The 24,690-nt window shown below is 43.2% G+C and overlaps 1 pseudogene; it reads right to left on the minus strand.

Annotated features, from left to right (window-relative positions):
- Positions 1-19,078: 19,078 nt before the first annotated feature.
- Positions 19,079-19,198, minus strand: LOC135051886 (5S ribosomal RNA; annotated as a pseudogene).
- Positions 19,199-24,690: the final 5,492 nt, after the last annotated feature.

Consider the following 24,690-nt stretch of genomic DNA (forward strand, 5'->3'; position numbering starts at 1 on the left):
TCACGGGCAATTAAACTGCTGAAACCAGATAAGGCCCCAGGACCGGACGGGTATAGTGGAGATTTCTATAAAATTATCCTCCCATTGGCTGGAGAAACTTTAGTAAAGGTCTTTAATTCATTACTTACTTGTACACATCCTCCCCCCCCACCCACTTTAATACTGCAATTTTAAAACTTTTACCAAAACCTGACAGAGATTTATCTTATTTCCTTATTAAATTTAGATTACAAACTTTTGACAGGGATTTTAGCCAATCGACTAAAGATGATTCTTACTCACATTGTTCACCAGGATCAAACTGGATTTATTACTGGAAGACACTTGGTGGTTAATGTGAGGAAGGCCATCTCAGCCATAATGGCTTCTTTTTATAACAAAATACCTTACTCTGATAAAATAATACTATCCCTAGATGCCGAAAAGGCCTTTGATCTCATAGAATGGCCTAATTTATTCTCTACTCTTCAGCGTTTTGGTTTTCCTGAATCCTTTATCCTCACTATTCATTTATTGTATTGTAATCCAAAAACTCAAATATCATGTAATAACCTACTCTTGGATCCTTTTATTATAGAAAAGGGTACAAGACGGGCAGTACTCTTTCTCCCCTCCTTTTTGCTATCGCATTTGAGCCTTTAGCCATGGCTTTGAGAACATCTGATGTTTTTAAAGGCATAAAGGTTGGGGAGAGGAAAATTAAAATAGCACTTTTCGCAGATGACATGATTCTATTCGTATCCGATCCTATTACCTCTGTCCCTGAAATACTTAGATTGATCTCAGATTTTGGTGCGGAAGCGGGATACAGAATTAATATTAACAAATCCAAACTACTTCCCATAAATATATCTTCTACTACTCTTTCACTTCTCATATCTGATTCTCCATTTCAGGTTTCCAATTCCCATGTAAAATACCTTGGGGTTAATATATCAACTGACATTTCCAGGCTATACGAGATTAATTTCTCACCTACTATTAAGAAGGTGATTACTTGTTTAGATGGATGGTTGAAATTACCATTGCCTTTGCTTGGTAGAGTCGCTGTATTAAAATCAATATTTTCCCCCAAGATATTTTAGCTCATGCAACTATTAAAAAGACTCTGATATTAAGTTAATTAAAAGTGCCATGATCTGCTTCTTATGGCAGGGTAAAAAACCAAGAATTGACTTTTCGAGGCTTGTGCTGGACAGAAGGAGGGGCGGTTTGGGGGTTCCGGATTTTCACATATATTCATTATCTGTATTTCTACGTTATGCAGCGGATTGGCTTCTGGAGAAAAATACTTACACAGATCTTGATTTGGACACAAACGCTTTCACACCCTTATCTCCCAATGCTCTCTTGCACACTAAAAAATCTCTTATACCTAAACATATACTCGAACATATTCTAATCAGAGATACCTATCTCAGATGGATCCCCATGCATAAGAAATTAGACAAGGACCATACTATCTCACCATTCATCTCACTATGGGGCAATCCAGCTTTCACACCTTCTTTAACAAACAGGAATTTTACCCAATGGAGCGACAAAGACTATGCACAGCGTACCAAGTATTTGATCCAGGGGTAACCCTACTTACTTTTGCTATGTTAAAAGATAAATACTTACTTCCAAATGCACATTTTTACATGTATCTTCAACTCAGACACTACATGACATATCTACATATGAAAAAAAGGGGGGAAGTGAGTCAATGCGCTGCCAAAGATCTAATGCAGCCAATAAGACAAAGGGAACCTTCATAATAATTCCACAATATTGATATTTCTGCGCCGACTAGACAAAAGTTTTCTATTTGTCCATATCTACATACAGTATGAGTAGGTATCTTCTGGATATCGTAAATGACTCTCTTATACAAATTTTGACAATATGGGAACATTCTACTTATAAGCTTATACAAATTTATACTCTTCTACTGAACACCCCTAATAGTCCACACTCACAAAGACTTATAAAGAGATGGATGGCTGACATTCCTCAAATTAATTAATTTGTTACTTTATTAACTCATTATGAATTTACTATGAAGGTGCTTAGTTCCGCCTATCTTTAGGAGGTCCACATCAAAACTATTCAAAACTATTCAAACAGCATATCTTTACCCATTTAATCATTTGTACTTGTATTCCTCCTCTTCGACTATTTGTCCCAAATGCAGGAGACCACGTCCTAATTTTTTCCATTGTTTCTGGAGCTGCATTAAAATCCACAGATTTTGGAACAAAATCATCTTCTTTATAAACAGTAAATTCTTTCTATCTATCTCTCCTGACCCTCTCGCTTGTTTATGTTTGAATTTCTCAACCTGGAAGGCTAATAGGTCTATAAATTCTATTACTCCTATGCTTACACTGCTATTTACAGTCGCAAAAAAAATATATTTTAAAACATTGGATTTCGGCATCTGCTCCGTCTATGACAGAATATCAAGAATGATGTTACAACTTATATATTTTGATAGGAAATCTGTAAATGTATCTTCAGCCTCTAGTTTGACACAATTTCAAAAGAAATGGGGCCTCTATATTTCCACTCTAGATAACACCACCCAGATACAAATAAATCAGCTATTTGAAAATTCCGTTTGGCATTCCAATACTTGAAATATTAAATATTTTATATTCTATTAAACATGTACATTTTAACAACCCACAAGATGTTTGGAACATAACAACCACCAGGACACAGAACCCCTCCTCTTTCCCTTCCCACTTTCCTCCCCTCTTCCTTTTTTTCTTTTTTTCTTCTTTGTTGTCTTACTCTATTCTTTTCTTTCCTTATTGTTAATTCACTCAAATATTTTCTATTGTAATGTGCTTCATGTACTTATTTGAGCAAATTCTTCCTAAAGCTAATTTGAGATTTCTAAATTTTAGAGATGTCAATAGGAACAGATTTCTATATATGTTATTTTATTAGACTCATGTATGTTATAAAAACACTTGATTTCTCATGATGGGTACTTACAATTTGCACATTACTGTTCTTTGTAGTGTCCTTATTTTGGAAAAACAAAATAGTTATTGAAAAAAAAGGCAGTAGTTTCTGTTTCCAGTTTCTAGTTGATAGTTCTAGTTCATTACTGGAAGCCTTGTCAGCTGGTCCCTGTTACAGAAATAATTCCTGCCTTGCCGTGTTCCTAAGGATTTTTTCAGCTAATTGCCAGTACTATTATACCTTGTACTTACTACTTCAAGTATTTGCTGTGTGCTCAGTGAATTTGCTGTTGCTGAGAATCTCACCCGTGCCTTGCTGGGATCCCAGGATAACTATCACTGCTATCTCACAGTGGATTTCTGTGTAAACTCTGCACATCATTGTGCCTTGGGCTACAACTGTGGTTTCTTGTTTCATTAATTATTAATCTGCTGCTTTAATAATGGTACTAAGTATTTCACCATTACTGTGAACGTTTATTACAAATAGCAGTAGCCACTGAGCTATATTCGTGTACTGCATTCAAGCTCTGATTCAGACCTGTGTTTCCATCCCTCAGCAGTATTCCACTTGTGCTTAAGTATTGTACTGCCCTCCTGAATTCACATTACATTTATTTATTTACTGTTTCATATATAGCGCAGCATATTCCGTTGCGCTTTACAACTGTAAACAACAATGATAAGACAAACTGGGTAATAACAGACAGAGGTAGAAAGGCCTTGCTCACAATCTGTTATGGGAAAGTCTACATCCACAGTCTGCATACTACTGCACTGAGAGATCCCTGCCACTCCTTGCTCCAGAATCCTGAATACATCTAGTATCCTACAGTCATACTGTTAACTGATTCCTTGCAGTTCTGCATTCATCTGTAGTTACTACTCCAGCCAATAATCCTGCAGTCTCCAGCCAATTGAGTAAGCCCCTACAGCTAGAGGTTTAAGTCATGGCGGCATACTAAGTACCAGTGTGTGCATCAACACTAAGGGAACAACAGGTGGCTGATAAAGGCAGAAGACCTTCTTGTGAGCTCTAGGGTCATTAACAATTGTTCTAGAGTTCCCTAACAGCAATAAAGTGTGCTTCTTATGGTATATAGAAGGTTTCCAATAGTACATTTTAACTTTTAATTGATTAACAAAACTACAAGTTAGAAATTCAGAATCATATTGAACAAGCCTTTAACATTTATGCAGCTGACCCACTATTACATGTACCTTTGCTACACATTTCAAAAGACTCCTATACCTTCAAAATGCAATCTAGAATACCATTAGCGACTTAATATAGATGTGGATGCATAAAGGCTGTTATGTAAAATCAGTTTTGCTAACTATGTGTTATGAACCACAAGCAGTGGTTCATTCCTGTTTATGTATTTTATGTTATTGTTCTCTTGCAGGCCAGGATTTCCCTTTGCTCTGGTTTAGAAGACTCTTGTTTGCTGCCGGTGGTGAGTCTGTGTAATTGCAGCCTGTTTCCATGTGTTTAGCCTCACCTGTCTGTTAATTGAACATGTCAGTTGTGCAGCAGGGCAGCTGCACAACATAATTAATTAGGTTCTCTGCAGCTATTGGAGGGCTGCCTGTTATATTCTGTCTCAGTGCATTACACAGACGCCGGTGATAGCTTCTGTCTAGCTGCTTCCTGCCTTGAAACATTCCTGTCAAGGAGGCCTGTGTCTGATCCAGTGTCTGATCCAGTGTCTGATCCAGTGTCTGATCCAGCTTCTTGCCTTGAAGCATTCCTGTCCTGAAGTCCAGTGGCTTTGTCTGTTCCTGATCCTGAACCCGTATCCTGTTCCTTGGTGTCCACTGCTCAGTCATTGGAACTCTGCCTGTCTTCCGGTCCTGAGAGCCTGTGTCAGCTACATTAAGGGGTTCCTGTCCGTTTGCCAGTATTTGTACTGGTTTCGTGAGTAGCGGCTTTGCCACATCCGTTGGCCAAGGCCGCAGTATTCTTTAGTTATACTAGTTACTGGTGTTTTGCAGAGGGTTCTGCATATGCTTTCACCGCCGGTACACAACAGTATTATGTCGGCGTGTGGACAGCATTTCCTTTGTTGTTTATCCTGGCGGCTGTGCCGCATATACGTTTAGTTTTAGGCCTCTTTGTAGCCCCTAGCTCTCAGTTTGGTTTAGTTAGAGGTCCACTTGTTATCATCCCGTCTCGGTTTACGCCTTGTCTCACATTAAGACCTGGGAGCATCGGAGTTGGGAAGACCTAATCCGCCCTTCAAACGCGGCTGCCGTAGGCCCAAGAAACCACAGTCTCGCAGGCGTAAACTGACCACGCGGGTGAAACAACGGAGGTAGGCTGCTAGGGGCTATTACTACACCTTGCCTTTATTTCAGCATCACATTCTGGTGCTTTGGACTCATTACGCAACACCTCTTTCATTCTGAGCACCAAGAACGTAGCGTTATCACCGGCCATACAACAAAAAAAGAAACAAAGCTAAATAGTAGTTTTTTCTTTTTTGACCCAGTCCAGTGTCCTGTCCTGTCAAGAATCCAGTCCTGTCTAGAATCCAGTCCTGTCTAGAATCCAGTTGTGTGCAGAACCCAGTATGCAGAACCCAGTCCAGTCTTGTCTTGTCTTGTTCAAATTAAATCCAGTCTTGTCTTGTCTAGTTCAAAAACCAGCCCAGTCTTGTCTAGTCTAGTCTAGTCTTGTCTTGTCTAGTTTTAAATCCTCCTATGCCTACTATGCAAGCCCTGCAGGCGTCTCTCTCAGCCCTGAACTCAGTGCTTTGAAACCTGAACGGCTGGAAGTTTTGTAGCAATCCTTAAAGCAACTGCAAAACCTTCTGACCAAGATTTTGCTTATCTTGCCAGAAGTCATTGAGAGTTCATCTATCTCTAAAGAGACTCTTGCTCACAATATGGTGACAAGAGAATCCTCAGGTTTAATTGGAGAGAAAAGGTTTAAAAGTTTTCTGCGACCCAGGCTCTCAGAAGAGGAGCATCAGCGTCGCAGAAACTTAAATTTATGCCTATATTGTGGGGGTTTAGGCCACTATCTGCAGACCTGTGAGTTGCGCAAGCCAAAGTGTGTCGAAAAGTCCTACCCTCTGGCCAAGTTGAGTCAGGGTTTAAGACCTACTCCTGTCTCCACTGTGGCAGAGGTACTTGTCACAAAACCCACACTAAAAAGCACTCTGTCCTATAATTGGGGTCCTTGGGTTAGGGAGCCCCATTATACATTCAGGAACGAAAGGAGAATGTTTCTCTCCTCTCTTGACTTTCCTGCGAATCAGAGTTGCAAATCCCGGTACCCGATACCCAGAGTTCTGGAGCGGTACCCAATACCCAGAGTCCTGGAGTGGTACCCGATACCCAGAGTCCTGGAGTGGTACCCGATGCCCAGAATCCTGGAGTGGTACCCGATGCCCAGAGTCCTGGAGTGGTACCTGATGCCCAGAGTCCTGTAGTGGTACCCGATGCCCAGAGTCCTGGAGCGGTACCCGATGCACAGAGTCCTGGAGCGGAACCGATGCACAGAGTCCTGGAGCGGTGCCCGATGCTCTGGGTCATAGAGGGACATTAGATATAATAGGTCAGGTGTCAATACCAGAAGGGGTCTCAGAAGCTGTTACCCCAGGTAGGGACTTGAAAAGCGCAACCCCAGAAAGGGCATCTAAAACCATAGTTCTAGAAGGGAACTCGAGAAGCAAAACACCAGAAGGGATCATTGAAGTAATTTCCCCAAGTGGGGTCTCGAGAGACACAGCCCCAGAGAAGGGTCTAGAGGTCGCTTCCCCAGGAAAGGACTCAAGAGGCATAGCTTTAGTGGAGGTTCTGAAGGTTATAGCTTCAGCAAAAGTCCCGGAGGACATAATCCCGGGAGAAGTCTCGATAATTATCGACTCAGAGAGGGAGGCCGACGGTCCGGTCCCAGAGAGGGAGGCCGACGGTCCGGTCCCAGTAAAAGAATCCGAGGTGCTGACCCCAGCAGGGTTCCCGAAGGCCACTGCCCCAGCGGGGTTCCTGAAGGCCACTGCCCCAGCGGGGTTCCCGAAGGCCACTGCCCCAGTGGGGTTCCCGAAGGCCACTGCCCCAGTGGGGTTCCAGAGGGCCACTGCCCCAGTGGAGGTTCTGAGGGCCACTGCCCCAGCGGGGGTTCAGAGGGCCACTGCCCCAGAGGGGGTTCCGAGGGCCACTGCCCCTGAGGGGGTTCCGAGGGCTACTGCCCCAGAGGGGGTTCCGAGGGCCACTTCCCCAGGTGGGGTTCAGAAAGTCTCAGCCTCGAGGAAGGTCTGTAATGACTTGGTCACAGTGAAGCACTCCAGCCAGTCAGCACAAAAATCTCAGCCTATTGCCATTGCTGCTGGATGTGCTTTCCTGTCTTCTCCCCATAGGAATTCTCCTAAAGTTTCAGTACCTAGGGGAATGGAACCAATCTATGGTCTGTTCTCAGATTCTGAAACTGATGAGATATCTTATGTGCCTGGGCATTCTAGTAGGAAAAGGAAGAATCATATGACTGCTCGACCTATATATTTTGAAGATTATTTTGAGCCAGAGATGTCTTCCTTTCCTGGTGTCTTCAAGCACGCACAGGGGAAAAAGTTGAAGAAGAAGAAAAATAAATATTATTGACTCTTGCCTTGTGTAAAAAAAAAGATTTTCTCTGATGTCCTAGTGGATGCTGGGTACTCCGTAAGGACCATGGGGTATAGACGGGCTCCGCAGGAGACTGGGCACTCTTAAAAGAAAGATTAGGTACTATATCTGGTGTGCACTGGCTCCTCCCTCTATGCCCCTCCTCCAGACCTCAGTTAGTATCTGTGCCCGGCCAGAGCTGGATGCACCCAAGGGGCTCTCCTGAGCTTCCTAGAAAAGAAAGTATTTGTTAGGTTTTTTATTTTCAGTGAGATCTGCTGGCAACAGACTCACTGCTACGTGGGACTGAGGGGAGAGAAGCAAACCTACCTGCTTGCAGCTAGCTTGGGCTTCTAAGGCTACTGGACACCATTAGCTCCAGAGGGATCGAACACAGGCCCAGTCCTCGGTCGTCCAGTCCCGGAGCCGCGCCGCCGTCCCCCTTGCAGAGCCAGAAGAACGAAGAGAAGTTGAAAATCAGCGGCTGAAGACTCCGGTCTTCATTAAGGTAGCGCACAGCACTGCAGCTGTGCGCCATTGCTCCCTTAGCACACCACACACTCCGGTCACTGATGGGTGCAGGGCGCTGGGGGGGGGGGCGCCCTGGGCAGCAATTAGATTACCTTACTTGGCGAAAAGCACATAATAAAGTCTGATAAACTGTATATGTGCATTAACCCCCGCCATTAAAGTACATAAAAGGACAGAAGCCCGCCGCTGAGGGGGCCGGGCCTTCTTCCTCAGCACACCGGCGCCATTTTCTCTTCACAGCTCAGCTGGAAGGAAGCTCCCCAGGCTCTCCCCTGCAGTATCCTGGTACACAAAGGGTAAAAAAGAAAGGGGGGGGCACATAAATCTAGGCGCAAAACTGTGTATATAAGCTGCTATAGGGGAAAAATCACTCAGTATAGTGTACATCCCTGTATTATATAGCGCTGTGGTGTGTGCTGGCATACTCTCTCTCTGTCTCTCCAAAGGGCCTGGTGGGGGAACTGTCTTCAAATAGAGCATCCCCTGTGTGTGTGGTGTGTCGGTACGCGTGTGTCGACATGTCTGAGGTAAAAGGCTCCTCTAAGGAGGTGATAGAGCGGATAAGTGTGTGGGAGGGTGTCTCCGTCAACAACGCCGACACATGTTTGGATATGTGTAAGTGCTGAGGTAAAATTATTGCACAAAAGGTTAGGGAACAGAAAGGAAATCTACCCTGGTCTGTCCCTATGTCACAGAGTCCTTCAGAGTCTCTCTATGCTCACTATCCAAAATAACAAAGTATCGACACGGAGTTTAACTCCACTGTCGACTACGATAATGCAAAGTTACAGCCAAGAGGGCTAAAAGATATTCAATATATGATTATTGGAATAAAAGATGATTTGCATATCACTGATGACTCATCTGTCCCTGACACGAGAGTACACATGTTAAGGGGAAGAATGCTGAGGTAAATTTCCCTCCTCTCATGAGGAAAAAGAGCGAGAATCTCCAGACAAAAGACGGCAGCTTCCCACAAGAGAATTCTCAGGCTGGATCCTTTCCCCACTAGGGCCAGGATGTGTTGAGAATCTTCCCCTTGGGTGTCCTGTTTGCACTAGCTATTCTCAGGGATCCTGCAGATAGTGTGCACATTCTAGTATACTACCCAGACCGGCGATTGTGTCGGCATGGGTTTATAGCGCTGTGGCAGCGTGGACAGGTACCTTATCAGCAGAGATTGAGACCCTAGTATGCATATAAATATTTTAAGATGCTGTCTTAAGTGATAGATATATAATTATAAAGCATGCCCAAAGGGACATGAGTATACTGGGTCCTAGAGACAAAAGCTATGTCGATTTCTGCTTGACGTGTCCTGTAGAATATACATTGGACAGATGATGCCGACTTAAGAGGCATATGGAAGGCTGAGGATTGTGTGGAGAAAGGTTCTCGGGCCTGGTCTCCACAGCTATAGCTGGTAATTCTGATATTTTGCCTTATATTCCTGCACAGCCTAGGAAAGCACGACATTATTAAATGCAGCTTTTCGAATAAAGAAACAAGAAAGTCTGAGGTGCGTCCTTTCTTGTCAGAGCCGGGGGCAGAGGAAAGAAGCTGTACAACACAGCTAGTCCCCAGGAACAGATGTCCTCCCCGGCCTCTACAAAAATCCACCGCATGTCGCTGGGGCTCCACAGGCGGAGCTAGGCCCGGTGGGGACACGCCTTCGTAAGTTCAGCCACAAGTGGGTTCACTCCCTGTTAGATCCCTGGGCAATAGAAATTGTATCGCAGGGATACAGGCTGGACTGTGAGAAGATGCCCCCTCACCGAGGACCCGGCAGGCTTCCCCCCAAGAGAGGGAGCCAGTGTTAACTGCAATTTGTAAATTGTATCTTCAACAGGTGGTGGTCAAGGGTCCCCTCCTTCAACAAGAGGGTGTTATTATTCGACCATGTTACAATCCCGAAACCAGACGGTTCGGTTAGACCCATATTGAATTAAAATCCCTGAACATATACCTGAAAAGGTTCAGGTTCAAGATGGAATCGCTAAGAGCGGTCATTGCAAGCCTGAAATGAATCGGGACATAAGGGATGCAGGGATTGTCATTACCAATTTCACCAAGGTAATGGTGGATATGATGGTGCTCCTGCGGAAGCAAGGTGTCACTATTATCACATACTTGGATGATCTCCTCATAAAAGCGAGATCAAGAGAGCAGTTGCTGGACAGCGTATCACCTTCTCTGGAAGTGAAACGGCAACACGACTGGATTCTATATATTCCGAAGTCGCAGTTGGTTCCTACAGCTCATCTGCCTCGCCTAGGCATGATCCTAGACACAGACCAGAAGAGGGTTTATCTCCCGATAGAGATAGCTCAGGAGCTCATGACACTGGTCAGGAATCTATTGAAAACCAAAACAGGTGTCAGTGCATCACTGCACTCGAGTCCTGGGAAGGATGATGGCATCATACGAGGCCATCCCCTTCGGCTGGTTCCATGCAAGGACAATGGAACTTACTGGACAAGTGGTCCGGATCACATCTTCAGATGCATCGGTTAATCACCCTATCCCCCAGGACCAGGGTGTCTCTCCTGTGGTGGCTGCGGAGTGCTCACCTTCTCGAGGGCCGCAGATTCGGCATTCAGGACTGGGTCCTGGTGACCACGGATGCAAGCCTCCGAGGGTGGGGGGCAGTTACACAGGGAAGAAAATTCCAAGGTTTGTGGTCAAGCCAACAGACTTGCCTTCACATCAATATCCTGGAACTAAGGGCCATATACAACGCCCTAAGTCAAGCGGAGTTCCTGCTTCGCGACCAACCGGTTCTGATCCAGTCAGACCGCAGGGGCTCATGTAAACCGCCAGGGCGGCACAAGGAGCAGGGTGGTGAGGGTAGAAGCCACCAGAATTCTTCGCTGGGCGGAGAATCAAGTAAGCGCACTGTCAGCAGTGTTCATTCCGGGAGTGGACACGACCTCCACCCGGGAAAGTGGTGACTTCATAAGGAAGTCTTCACGCAGTTTTGCAAATTGATGGAAACTGCCTCAGGTGGACTACATGGCGTCCCACCTCAATAAAAAGATAAAAAAGGTTTTACGCTGGGTCAAGGGACTCTCAGGCGATAGCTGTGGTCGCACTAGTAACACTGTGGGTGTTCCAGTCGGTCTATGTATTCCCTCCTCTTCCTCTCAGACCCAAGGGCTGAGAATTGTAATAAACGGAGGAGTGTGAACAATATTCTTTGCTCCGGATTGGCCAAGAAGGACTCGGTACCCGGAACTGCAAGAAATGCTCTCAGAGGACCCATGGCCTCTGCCTCTCAGTCAGGACATGTTGCAACAGGGACCCTGTCTGATCCAAGACTTACCGCGGCTGCGTTGGACGGCATGGCGGTTGAACGCCGGATCCTTGCGGAAAAGGGCATTCCGGATGCAGTTATTCCTACGCTGATAAAGGCTAGGAAAGACGTGACAGCAAGACTTTTTCACTGTATATGGCGAAAATAGGTTGCTTGGTGTGTGGCCGGGAAGGCCCTGCAGAGGAATTCCAGGGGGGTCGATTCCTGCACTTCCTACAGTCAGGAGTGACTATGGGCCTAAAATTAGGATCCATAAAGGCCAAGATTTCGGCCCTATCCCTTTTTCTCTCAAAAAGAACTGGCTTCACTGCCTGAAGTTCGGACGTTGTTACAGGGGTGCTGCATATTCTGCCCCTTTTGTGCTTCCAGTGGCACCTTGGGATCTTAACGTGTGTTGGATTCCTAAAATCCCACTGGTTTGAGCCACTTAAGACCGTGGAGCTAAAATATCTCACGTGGAAAGTGGTCATGCTTTTGGCCTTAGGTTGGACTAGGCGTGTGTCAGAATTGGCGGCTTTGTCATGTAAAAGCCCATATCTGATCTTCCATATGGAAAGGGCAGAATGGAGGACTCGTCCCCAATTTCTCCCTAAGGTGGTATCATCGTTTCATTTGAACCTACCTATTGTGGTGCCTGCGGCTACTAGGGACTTGGAGGATTCCAAGTTGCTGGACGTAGTCCGGGCCCTGAAACTTTATGTTTCCAGGACAGCTAGAGTCAGAAAAACTGACTCGCTGTTTATCCTGCATGCACCCAACAAGCTGGGTGCTCCTGCTTCAAAGCAGACTATTGCTCGCTGGATCTGTAGCACGATTCAGCTTGCACATTCTGCGGCTGGACTGCCGCATCCTAAATCAGTAAAAGCCCATTCCACGAGGAAGGTGGGCTCTTCTTGGGCGGCTGCCCGAGGGGTCTCGGTTTTACAACTTTGCCGAGCTGCTACTTGGTCGGGGTCAAACACTTTTGCAAAATTCTACAAGTTTGATACCCTGGCTGAGGAGGACCTTGAGTTTGCTCATTCGGTGCTGCAGAGTCATCCGCACTCTCCCGCCCGTTTGGGAGCTTTGGTATAATCCCCATGGTCCTTACGGAGTACCCAGCATCCACTAGGACGTCAGAGAAAATAAGAATTTACTCACCGGTAATTCTATTTCTCATAGTCCGTAGTGGATGCTGGGAGCCCGTCCCAAGTGCGGACTCTCTGCAATACATGTATATAGTTATTGCTTAACTAAAGGGTTATTGTATGAGCCATCTGTTGAGAGAGGCTCAGTTATTGTTCATACTGTTAACTGGGTATAGTTATCACGAGTTGTATGGTGTGATTGGTGTGGCTGGTATGAGTCTTACCCTGGATTCCAAATCCTTTCCTAGTAATGTCAGCTCTTCCGGGCACAGTTTTCCTAACTGAGGTCTGGAGGAGGGGCATAGAGGGAGGAGCCAGTGCACACCAGATATAGTACCTAATCTTTCTTTTAAGAGTGCACAGTCTCCTGCGGAGCCCGTCTATACCCCATAGTCCTTACGGAGTACCCAGCATCCACTACGGACTACGAGAAATAGAATTACCGGTGAGTAAATTCTTATATTTTTTTTTCCTAGTCTTGTGTCCAGTGGCCACCGTCAAGGGGGGGGGGGGGGGGGGGGGGCACTGTTACAAGCTGTTGCTGCAGCTTGTTTCTGTTTCTTGTCATTGTCTGTTTGTTCCAGTGTCAGGTTTTTTAGTGTATCCCTTGTTTTGGAAAATCTGAATTTTGGGGTCCGTTGACCCCACCTCAAGGGTCAGTGGCTCATTCCTGTTTTGCATTTTGGTTATGTATTTTGTGTTATACTTCTGTTTCTGTTCCCCGTGGGTGTCATGGGGTGTCCGGTGTCCACCCTTAAGGAGAGGGTACTGTTATGAACCACAAGCAGTGGTTCATTCCTGTTCATGTATTTTATGTTATTGTTCTCTTGCAGGCCAGGATTTCCCTTTCCTCTGGTTTAGAAGACTATTGTTTGCTGCCGGTGGTGAGTCTGTGTAATTGCAGGCTGTTTCCATGTGTTTAGCCTCACCTGTCTGTTAATTGCACATGTCAGTTGTGCAGCAGGGCAGCTGCACAACATAATTAATTAGGTTCTCTGCAGCTATTGGAGGGCTGCCTGTTATATTCTGTCTCAGTGCATTACACAGACGCCGGTGATAGGTTCTGTCTAGCTGATTGCTGCCTTGAAGCATTCCTGTCCAGGATGCCTGTGTCTGATCCAGTGTCTGATCCAGTGTCTGATCCAGTGTCTGATCCAGCTTCTTGCCTTGAAGCGTTCCTGTCCTGAAGTCCATTGGCTTTGTCTGTTCCTGATCCTGATCCCGTATCCTGTTCCTTGGTGTCCACTGCTCAGTCGTTGGAACTCTGCCTGTCCTCCGGTCCTGAGAGCCTGTGTCAACTACATTGGGGGTTCCTGTCCATTTGCCAGTATTTGTACTGGTTTCGTGAGTAGCGGCTTTGCCGCGTCCATTGGCCAAGGCCGCTGTATTCTTTAGTTATACTAGTTACTGGTGTTTTGCAGAGGGTTCTGCATATGCTGTCACCGCCGGTACACAACAGTATTGTGTTGGCGTGTGGACAGCATTTCCTTTGTTGTTTATCCTGGCGGCTGTGCCACATATACGTTTAGTTTTATGCCTCTTTGTAGCCCCTAGCTCTCAGTTTGGTTTAGTTAGAGGTCCCCTTGTTATCATCCCGTCTCGGTTTACGCCTTGTCTCACATTAAGACCTGGGGGCATCGGAGTTGGCAGACCTAATCCGCCCTTCAAACACGGCTGCCGTAGTCCCAAGAAACCACAGTCTCGCAGGCGTAAACTGACCACGCGGGTGAAACAACGGAGGTAGGCTGCTAGGGGCTATTACTACACCTTGCCTTTATTTCAGCGTCACATGCTGGTGCTTTGGACTCATTACGCAACACCTCTTTCGTTCTGAGCACCAAGAACGCAACACTATGGTTGGTGACAATCATAAAACTTATATTTCAAACAATTAAAATACAAAGATATAAGGTATGCAAATGTCATAATACTGTATCTAGAAATATAAAGATAAATATTTCTCTTTTTTGCAATTTGAAAATTATTGCAATTGACAATGCGTTAAAATCAGTTTTAATTTAATTGATTTGTTTATGGATTTGTGGAGCTAACATGGTCTGAGGGTACAGAATCAAATCAAAATGCTAAAATTTCCATTTCTTTATTACAGTTTTAGCATTGTAAAAGATATTTCAGTTTCAGCATCTAAAAGAAAGCCATGCCTTTCATATTCAAATATGTGAAACAAGGACAAAATACTGTTAGTTCTAGCCCCTTCTAAAACAGCACACATCGACTGTGATATGAAACTATGCTGCGTATGTCCTGTCCCTTTCAAGTCTCGCAAATAAGAACTGTCCTTACAATATTGTGACAGTGAAATTAACCTATCCATCCTCCATCTCCTCTCATCAGAAGTGGCAAAGTATGACATCCTAAGGTTGTTTTTATGTAGACTAATCCATATCAATAACTGTACAAATAGTTACAGTCACTAATAAATTGGGGTATGACAAGACAACAGATAGGGGGTAATGTAATAGGGTGTAAGAATCAGAAAGTGAGAGATTTTAGGAAAATTCTTCTGTTTTTTTAAATTGGCAATCATTTACATGGCAAAACCAGGTTGATTTTGCCATGTAAATAATTGCCACTTTAAAAAACAGGAGAACTCTCACAAAATCTCTCACTTTCTGATTCTCACACCCTATTACATCCCCCCCATAAAGTGAATTTGTGATACTCATATGCATTTTTGCAGATTTATAAACTATGCTTTCTGTGTCTTTCTGAGCAGTAAGTAAAATGCTTCTGTGTAAATGGATGTTAAATACAAACTGTTTTTACAAAAAAAAATTTGTTTACCCAGAATTTTGCAACAGAGAGCTCCATAGAGCATGTACACTGTACAGAATATCCAGGAGGAGCTCCTGGCTGCGCATGCTGAACCACAGCAACTCCATCATCCTCACAATGCTACCAGTCTACTCTAAGGTAGGTGATTTCCCCTCTATGGATGTCCAACACTCAGTGGCTAAGCTTGCCATGAGCCCACAAGACGCTTACTGGCGCTCGCCCCTTCCAGCATTCTACCGCTCGGGATGCTGATGTCAGTATACTGACATTCGGCATCCCATGCAGCAGTAAATCATACCGAACCCCTATAAATATAGCATGTAAGTTTGAAGTTTGTGTGCATAAGTATGTATGTATGTTTGTATCAGGAGACCGCCGGTCAGCATACTGATGCTGGTATCCCGGCAGCGGAATGCCAGCGGGAGGGGGGGAGGGGGACAGCACAACAAGCCCCTTGCAGGCTCTCTGTGCTCGCCATGCTACAGGCTCAGTGGCGACTTTGGGTCGCCACGGGTTCTATTCCCACTCTATGGGAGTCATGGACACCCACGAGTGGAATTAGCACCTGTTGGTCATCATGCTGACCGTCGGGATTGTGAGGGATCGGGATGTAGAGGGAATATTGTGACCGGCGGTCTTCTGACTACCAGTCAAATAACTACTCGCCACACACACACACACATGGAAACCCCACTGAGTAAATCCTGCCTTTGCCCCTGTTGAATCTTTAATTTATATAGTGTATAATTAAGAATGCAATCTATATTGTGGAAAAATATATAAAAAATAAAAATAAATATTGAAAAAAGTTTTCTCATTTCTGCTGTAAAAAATATTATTACTGTACAGTATCTCATTAATTGTAGGTGCAGAAATAAAGCTTTGTTGTACCACACATTGCTTGAGGTTTAGTTCATTGTCCTTTACACGACTGTACTTTCTATTATTTTAAATACACGACTCAATCATGTTGATTGTTTTTTTGTTTTGTTTGTTTTTATACAGTACTTTGTTTTGTCTTTGACTTTATCAAATACTCCATGATATATGCTATAAATAAATTCAAATTAAATTTATTGCTGGGTGAAAAAAAAAATACTCGTGAATTTTTTAAGAGATTGTTCAAACCATTGATCCAAATGTAAAGAGACAAATGAAAGGAGACTGCTCAAAGTGACTTACTATATGTGTTTTGTTCAGAAAATGTTCCAGAAGGCTGGCCTTGAACAATGTTATTCCAGTATATCAAGCTAAACTAATTTATTCCTTTCTTAAATTTACTGACAGTGCCTCTTACAGTGTCATTTTTGATTCTTTAATTCTGGCTCAACATAAATATACTCTTATTATAGATAACTGCTAGATAAATAAATGTTTTGGAAAAGCTTGTCATAATATATTGTATGAATTGTGTGAAATATAAATTGTAATTGCAAAATAAAAAAAAATGTACCGCAGCTTTAGCATTATTTATACAGAAATACAGTATATCATAGTAACATAGTATCTGCGGTTGAAAAAAGACAATTGTACATCGAGTTCAACCTATTTGTGGTCTCCTATGCACGATTATTTTGTATAAAATTTAGACTGAAGTTGATGACTGCCGTTACGTTTTACCCCTCTTTTTTATAATAACCATATTGCGTGACTATGCCCTGTAACCCTGGATATCCTTATCCATTAGGAATTTATCTAACCCATTCTTAAAAGTGTTGACTGAGTCGGCCATTACAACTCCCTCAGGCAGGGAATTCCAAACATGTATCGTCCTTACCGTAAAAAAGCCTTTATGCCGTATTGTGCGGAATCTCCTCTCCTCTAACCTGAGCGAGTGTCCACGAGTTCTCTGTGTTGATCTAACCAAAAACAGGTCCTGAGCAAGATCTGTATATTGTCCCCTTATATATTTGTAAATGTTGATCATGTCCCCTCTTAATCTCCTCTTTTCCAGTGTAAACATGCCTAGTCTTGCAAGCCTTTCCTCTTATTCCAGCATCTCCATACCCTTAATTAGTTTGGTCGCCTGCCTTTGAACCTTTTCTAGCTCCAGGATATCCTTTTTGTAGTAAGGTGCCCAGAATTGTACACAGTATTCAAGGTGTGGCCTCACAAGTGATTTATATAATGGGAGTATAATACTCTCGTCCCTAGCATCAATTCCCCGTTTTATGAATGCTAATATCTTATTAGCCTTCTTTGCTGCAGTCCTACTTTGGGTACTACTGTTTAGTTTGCTATCTATGAGGACACCTAAGTCCTTTTCCAGTACAGAATCCCCTAATTTTACCACATTTAATAGGTAGGTGTTATTTTTGTTCTTGTTACCACAGTGCATTACCTTACACTTGTCTGTATTGAAGCGCATTCTCCATTTCGCTGCCCAAGCTTCTAGTTTAACTAAGTCGTTCTGAAGCGACTCAGCATCCCCCTCCGCATTTATAACTTTACACAATTTGGTATCATCTGCAAAAATTGACACCATGCTCTCTAGACCTTCTGTTAGGTCGTTAATGAAAATATTGAACAATAGCGGTCCTAATACTGAGCCTTGCGGCACACCACTTAGCACTTCAGTCCAAGTTGAAAAAGATCCATTAACCACAACGCGCTGCTCTCTATTATTTAACCAGTTTTTGACTAAAGTGCATATTGTGCTTCCTAGCCCTGATTCTTGTAGCTTGTAGCTAAGTCTCATGTGTGGTACAGTGTCGAATGCTTTGGCAAAATCTAAAATGATTACATCCACCTCTTTACCTTGATCTAGGTTTGCGCTTACTGTTTCATAAAAGCCAAGTAAGTTGGTTTGACAGGATCTGTCCTTCATAAACCCATGTTGATTCCTTTTAATTACCTTATTGACTTCAAGGAACTTCTGAATACTATCTCTTAGAATACCTTCCAATACTTTCCCCACTATAGATGTAAGACTAACTGGTCAATAATTACCTGGTTCAGCTTTACTTCTCTTTCTGAATATAGGCACTACTTCCGCTATACGCCAGTCTTTGGGAACCATACCTGATATTACTGAATCCTTAAAGATCAAAAATAGCGGTTTTGCAAGTTCAGAGTGAAGCTCCATTAGAACCCTTGGGTGAATACCATCGGGACCTGGTGACTTATTAATCTTTAAATGTTTTAATTGGTTTGGAAAAAAGGCTTTTTTTGGGACCGCACTAGTCTGCAATAAACTTCTAATGCCCTCTGAGAAACTGATTTATGATGCTAAATTGCGTTATGGATACAGCAACCTTGTGCATGTGGATTGATAATCCTTTTGCAAATATTTGTTGCTATCAGTGGTGCTCCCAAGAGTCAATAGGAGTATCAACTAAGAAAACCCAACAATAGAAAGTTGGAAAGTAGACTCTTGTGTGGGAGCCCTCTAATTCAGAGGATTGGGTGTGTATTAATCAATTCTGATAAAACATAACTTTATTAATTCATTATTAAAAGGTGATTATAGGAGTGAATTGTATGTGAATAGTATAGCTACGCAAAAATATAACACTATGTTATGTATAATTCATGTGGTTTTCAATACCACAATAAGAACCGTAATTCAAATATTTGGGCTAGTGGATTTACTATGATCACAGTAATGCTTTTGTGTAATATATGACCATCATTTGTTCTACAGCAATCCTATTCAGGATTATTTTGTCGTAGAGAATTAATTCATAAGTCATACAGAACCGAATGCCAATTGGTATTATTGGGGATCACTCTAGATCGGGCAGAAGAATTTTTTGCAGTACCAGGGTGTTCCAGGGTGGTCTCCCATCCGAGTACTGACCCGGCCCTCCACTGCTTGGCTTCCAAGATCAGATGAGATCGGGCATCTCCAGCGGGGTATGTCCGCAATTATTTAATCTGCCCGTTCAGTCAATCCCAATACCCGTATCGCCAAAATTATATATCCAAAGTGATCTGAATCAGTCGTATGTTCAGTATCTAGATTTATCTTATGCCCATGGAAATGAAATTATAGCAATATATTTATCATGTGCAATAATTATATGCATGGGCGTCCACTGTGCAATTTTAGCAAAATTACGATAAGGACAATTATCATATATAAATATTCTATGCAAGGGCGTCCACTTGCATAGCCGAGATAAAGTGGTGATATATGATGAGGCGACAATTATAGCAATCCTGTTGCTGTCATAATTGTTGTATACTGGTTCGTGTATTCAACAAAAATGATAGTATATGTAGCCTCTAATAATTTATATCACACACACCGATCCAAATTCTCACTATATGTGAGCCTCTAAAGCCTGATCATACATTTGCAAAAAAATTCTTACAACGTGTCAGAGAGGCTATAGTGAGAGAGCAAATAAACAGCTAAGAATGTTCTTCGATACCCATAGCAGATGGCAATGTACATGAAGATAATTAAATAGCAGTTTGCTGCAAAGTTGAAGCTAAACCACAGTTTGAAAATTCTTTGTACAATAATCTGCCATACTTAAGAGTATACCTAGTTCACTCCCAATACCTATTGGGTACCACACAACTCCAGCACCTCTTGGAGCAACCAGAATATATACATGCACTATAATATCCAGATAGCTATAGGACTTAACCTATCCGTAATAAGCACATAGAGACAGTGCGTGTAATTGCTCACATAATATCAATATCTTCAGTGGAAGTTTTTGTTAGATGTCTATGTATATACACATACACACATGGAACATCTCAGTGTATTAATTTAAGGCAGATTAATAACCTAGTGTGGCTGCAATAAATATGCTGAAAAAAAGGGGTTTTTAGGTATAAGGTATGAGTTCATACGATTCCAATACCAATCCTGCTGTAGGAGCTGTCTGTGGCAAACTGCCGCTGGTAGGTCCTGTAAGTAAAAAAGGGCTCCGGAGGTGCAGTAGAAATGAAGCCGTATACTGACTTCGGTGTGGAGAGGTTGTCAGCTGTTTCCTTAACGCTGCTCGGATCCACATGCAGCCGCTGCTCTCCAAGATCATGCAGCGTGTAGTCGCGGTGTGTCTCCCGGCTCTCAACGGCTTGCCGCTGTTGCCTGGGTAACTGTCCTTGAGTTCCGGTTGTTGCGATCACGTGTGCGCACCACGTGACCGCAGAATAGAGTGACGTACGTTTCGCAGTGTAGCTTGATCACAGAACGTTCTGTGATCAAGCTACACTGCGAAACGTACATCACTCTATTCTGCGGTCACGTGGTGCGCACACGTGAGCGCAACAACCGGAACTCAAGGATAGTTACCCGGGCAACGGCGGCAAGCCGTTGAGAGCTGGGAGACACACCGCGACTACACGCTGCACGATCTTGGAGAGCAGCGGCTGCATGTGGATCCGAGCAGCGTTAAGGAAACAGCTGACAACCTCTCCACACCCTCCACACTGAAGTCAGTATACGGCTTCATTTCTACTGCACCTCCGGAGCCCATTTTTACTTACAGGACCTACCAGCGGCAGTTTGCCACAGACAGCTCCTACAGCAGGATTGGTATTGGTATCGTATGAACTCATACCTTATACCTAAAAACCCCTTTTTTTAGCATATTTACTGCAGCCACACTAGGTTATTAATCTGCCTTAAATTAATACACTGAGATGTTGCCTGTGTGTATGTGTATATACATAGACATCTAACAAAAACTTCCACTGAAGATATTGATATTATGTGAGCAATTACACGCACTGTCTCTATGTGCTTATTACGGATAGGTTAAGTCCTATAGCTATCTGGATATTATAGTGCATGTATATATTCTGGTTGCTCCAAGAGGTGCTGGAGTTGTGTGGTACCCAATAGGTATTGGGAGTGAACTAGGTATACTCTTAAGTATGGCAGATTATTGTACAACGAATTTTCAAGCTGTGGTTTAGCTTCAACTTTGCAGCAAACTGCTATTTAATTATTTTCATGTACATTTCCATCTGCTATGGGTATCGAAGAACATTCTTAGCTGTTTATTTGCTCTCTCACTATAGCCTCTCTGACACGTTGTAAGAATTTTTTTGCAAATGTATGATCAGGCTTTAGAGGCTCACATATAGTGAGAATTTGGATCGGTGTGTGTGATATAAATTATTAGAGGCTACATATACTATAATTTTTGTTGAATACACGAATCAGTATACAACAATTATGACAGCAACAGGATTGCTATAATTGTCGCCTCATCATATATCACCACTTTATCCCGGCTATGCAAGTGGACGCCCTTGCATAGAATATTTATATATGATAATTGTCCTTATCGTAATTTTGCTAAAATTGCACAGTGGACGCCCATGCATATAATTATTGCACATGATAAATATATTGCTATAATTTCATTTCCATGGGCATAAGATAAATCTAGATACTGAACATACGACTGATTCAGATCACTTTGGATATATAATTTTGGCGATACGGGTATTGGGATTGACTGAACGGGCAGATTAAATAATTGCGGACATACCCCGCTGGAGATGCCCGATCTCGTCTGATCTTGGAAGCCAAGCAGTGGAGCGCCGGGTCAGTACTCGGATGGGAGACCACCCTGGAACACCCTGGTACTGCAAAAAATGATTCTGCCCGATCTAGAGTGATCCCCAATAATACCAATTGGCATTCGGTTCTGTATGACTTATGAATTAATTCTCTACGACAAAATAATCCTGAATAGGATTGCTGTAGAACAAATGATGGTCATATATTACACAAAAGCGTTACTGTGATCATAGTAAATCCACTAGCCCAAAGATTTGAATTCCGGTTCTTATTGTGGTATTGAAAACCACATGAATTATACATAACATAGTGTTATATTTTTGCGTAGCTATACTATTCACGTACAATTCACTCCTATAATCGGGTGTAGTACGGGTGACCGGCGGTCTCCTGACCGCCGTTCACCTTACCGATGCCGGGATCCCGGCAGCATACTGACGCCGGGATCCAGGCGGGGAGGGGCGAGTGCAGCAAGCCCCTTGCGGGCTCGCTGCGCTCGCCACGCTGCGGGCTCGGTGGCGACCTGCAGTCGCCACGGGTTCTATTCCCACTCTATGGGTGTCGTGGACACCCACAAGTGGAAATAGTCCCTGTTGGTCGGCATGCCGACCATCGGGATAGTGAGCCGTCGGGCTCACGGAGGAGGTCATGTGACTGTCGGTCAGCCGACCGGCGGTCACATGACTACCACCCCTATAATCACCTTTTAATAATGAATTAATAAAGTTATGTTTTATCAGAATTGATTAATACACACCCAATCCTCTGAATTAGAGTGCTCCCACACAAGAGTCTACTTTCCAACTTTCTATTGTTGGGTTTTCTTAGTATGTTTTAATCGGTCACAGACTACTTCCTCGCTTAAATAAGTACCTATCTCGTTATTGAGATTATGTGTTAGTCCCTGAATTGGGTCCTCTCTAGTAAATACTGTTAAAAAAAACTCATTTAGTGTGTCCGCTATGTCATTATTATTTTTGCTTAAGACTCCCAACTTGTCTTTTAAAGGGCCTATACTCTCCTTCTTTAATCTCTAGCTATAAATGTATTGAAATAATTTTTTGGGATTCGCTTTGCTTTCCTTTGCTACTAGTTTTTCAGTTTCTACTTTAGCCGCTCTTATTTCCTTTTTGCATATTTTGTTACATTCTTTATAGTGCTGAAATGACTCTGCTTCCCCGTCAGATTTATATTTTTTAAATGCTCACCTTTTCTTGCCCATAAGTTCCTTTATCTTAGGCCATATCGGTTTATGATTTTTATTCCTTTTTTTGCTGCTCGTAGGAATAAATTTGAGTGTATTTTTAGCTAGCAGGAATTTTAGTACCTCCCATTTCTCCATAAAATTTTTTCCTAAAAACAAACCTTCCCATTCAATATCCCTGAAAAATACCCTCATCTTTTCAAAATTCGCTTTTCTAAAGTTTAGAGTCCTAGTTGAGCCAGTATAGGGCTGTTTATGAAAACTGATTTTGAATGTGACCATATTGTGGTCGCTGTTTCCTATGGGTTCCCCTACTATAATACCTGATACCAAATCCCCATTGTTTGTTAATACCAGGTCTAAGATTGCATTGTACCTAGTTGGTTCCTCAATTAGTTGGACTAAGTAGTTATCATTAAGTGTGTTTAAAAACATACTGCCCCTAGCAGTATCACATGAATCGTTTTTCCAGTTTATCTCTGGATAGTTAAAATCTCCCATCACTACTATGTCTCCTACTCCTGCTGCTCTTTCAATTTGCTTTAGTAACAATTCCTCATCAGATATATTGATACCAGGCGGCCTATAGCATACACCCAATACTAACTTTTTTATTCCTTTTTCCCCGCATGCAATTTCTACCCATAATGTCTCGACAGTGTCTACAGTCCCCTCCTGAATATCTTCCCGTATATCAGGTTTTAAAAACGGCTTAACGTAAAGACACACCCCTCCACATTTTTTATTTAGTCTGTCTCTCCTAAACAGTGAATAGCCCTCTAGATTGACTGTCCAATCATGAGATTCATCCCACCAAGTTTCAGTAATGCCTATAATATCATACTGTTTGCTTGCTGCAAGTATTTCTAGTTTGCCCTTTTTACCAGTAATGCTTCTAGCGTTCACATACATACAACTAAGATAAGTATTTTCCCTTGCGTTAGGGACATCTTTCACCTTATGTAGCAATGATGATCTGTTATCGTCATTGGTTAGTGCTTTGGTAAAATCTCTTTTAGTACCCATGTTAGTAACCTTACCGCCTGCTCTTACCCTCCCCCCAACTTCTCCCCCATTTCTTTTACTATCGCCATCCCCACTATTCTCACTGCACGCCCCGTTGTTTCTAGCTAAACCCTCCCCCCAGGCTCCTAGACCCCCCCCCATGACAGAGGCAGTTTAGAGAGGAGAAGGCCTGTATGCAGGATCTGATCGAGCTCCTTCTCTCAGTCAGCGTAGGAGACTATTGGGTCTATTTACTAAGCCTTGGATGGCAATAAGGTGGACAGAGATAAAGTATAGCCAATCAGCTCCTAACTGCCATGTCACAGGCTGGGTTTGAAAAATGACAGTTGGGAGCTGGTTTGCTGTTACTTTATCTCCGTCCAAGGCTTATTTAATAGAATCCTCTGGCTTTTTCCAGAGTCTACTGTGCACAGGGCTGGACGGAGCTTATTTATTTGGGTAAGCAAAAATAAATTTTGGTGCTACTTGATGGGATAAACTTTATAAAGGGACAGTCACAACAAGGGGTGTGGTCTCACAAGAAAGGGGCATGGCCACACAGGGGCACTTTAAGAGTGGAGGAGGCCTATGTTCAGCCTCCTTCGTTTGAGCCTCCTCCTCTCTGCCCAGAGCACTGTAGAGTCTGAGCACTAGAGGGC

This window comes from Pseudophryne corroboree, chromosome 2, assembly GCF_028390025.1.
Source record: "Pseudophryne corroboree isolate aPseCor3 chromosome 2, aPseCor3.hap2, whole genome shotgun sequence".
Classification (NCBI taxonomy): domain Eukaryota; kingdom Metazoa; phylum Chordata; class Amphibia; order Anura; family Myobatrachidae; genus Pseudophryne; species Pseudophryne corroboree.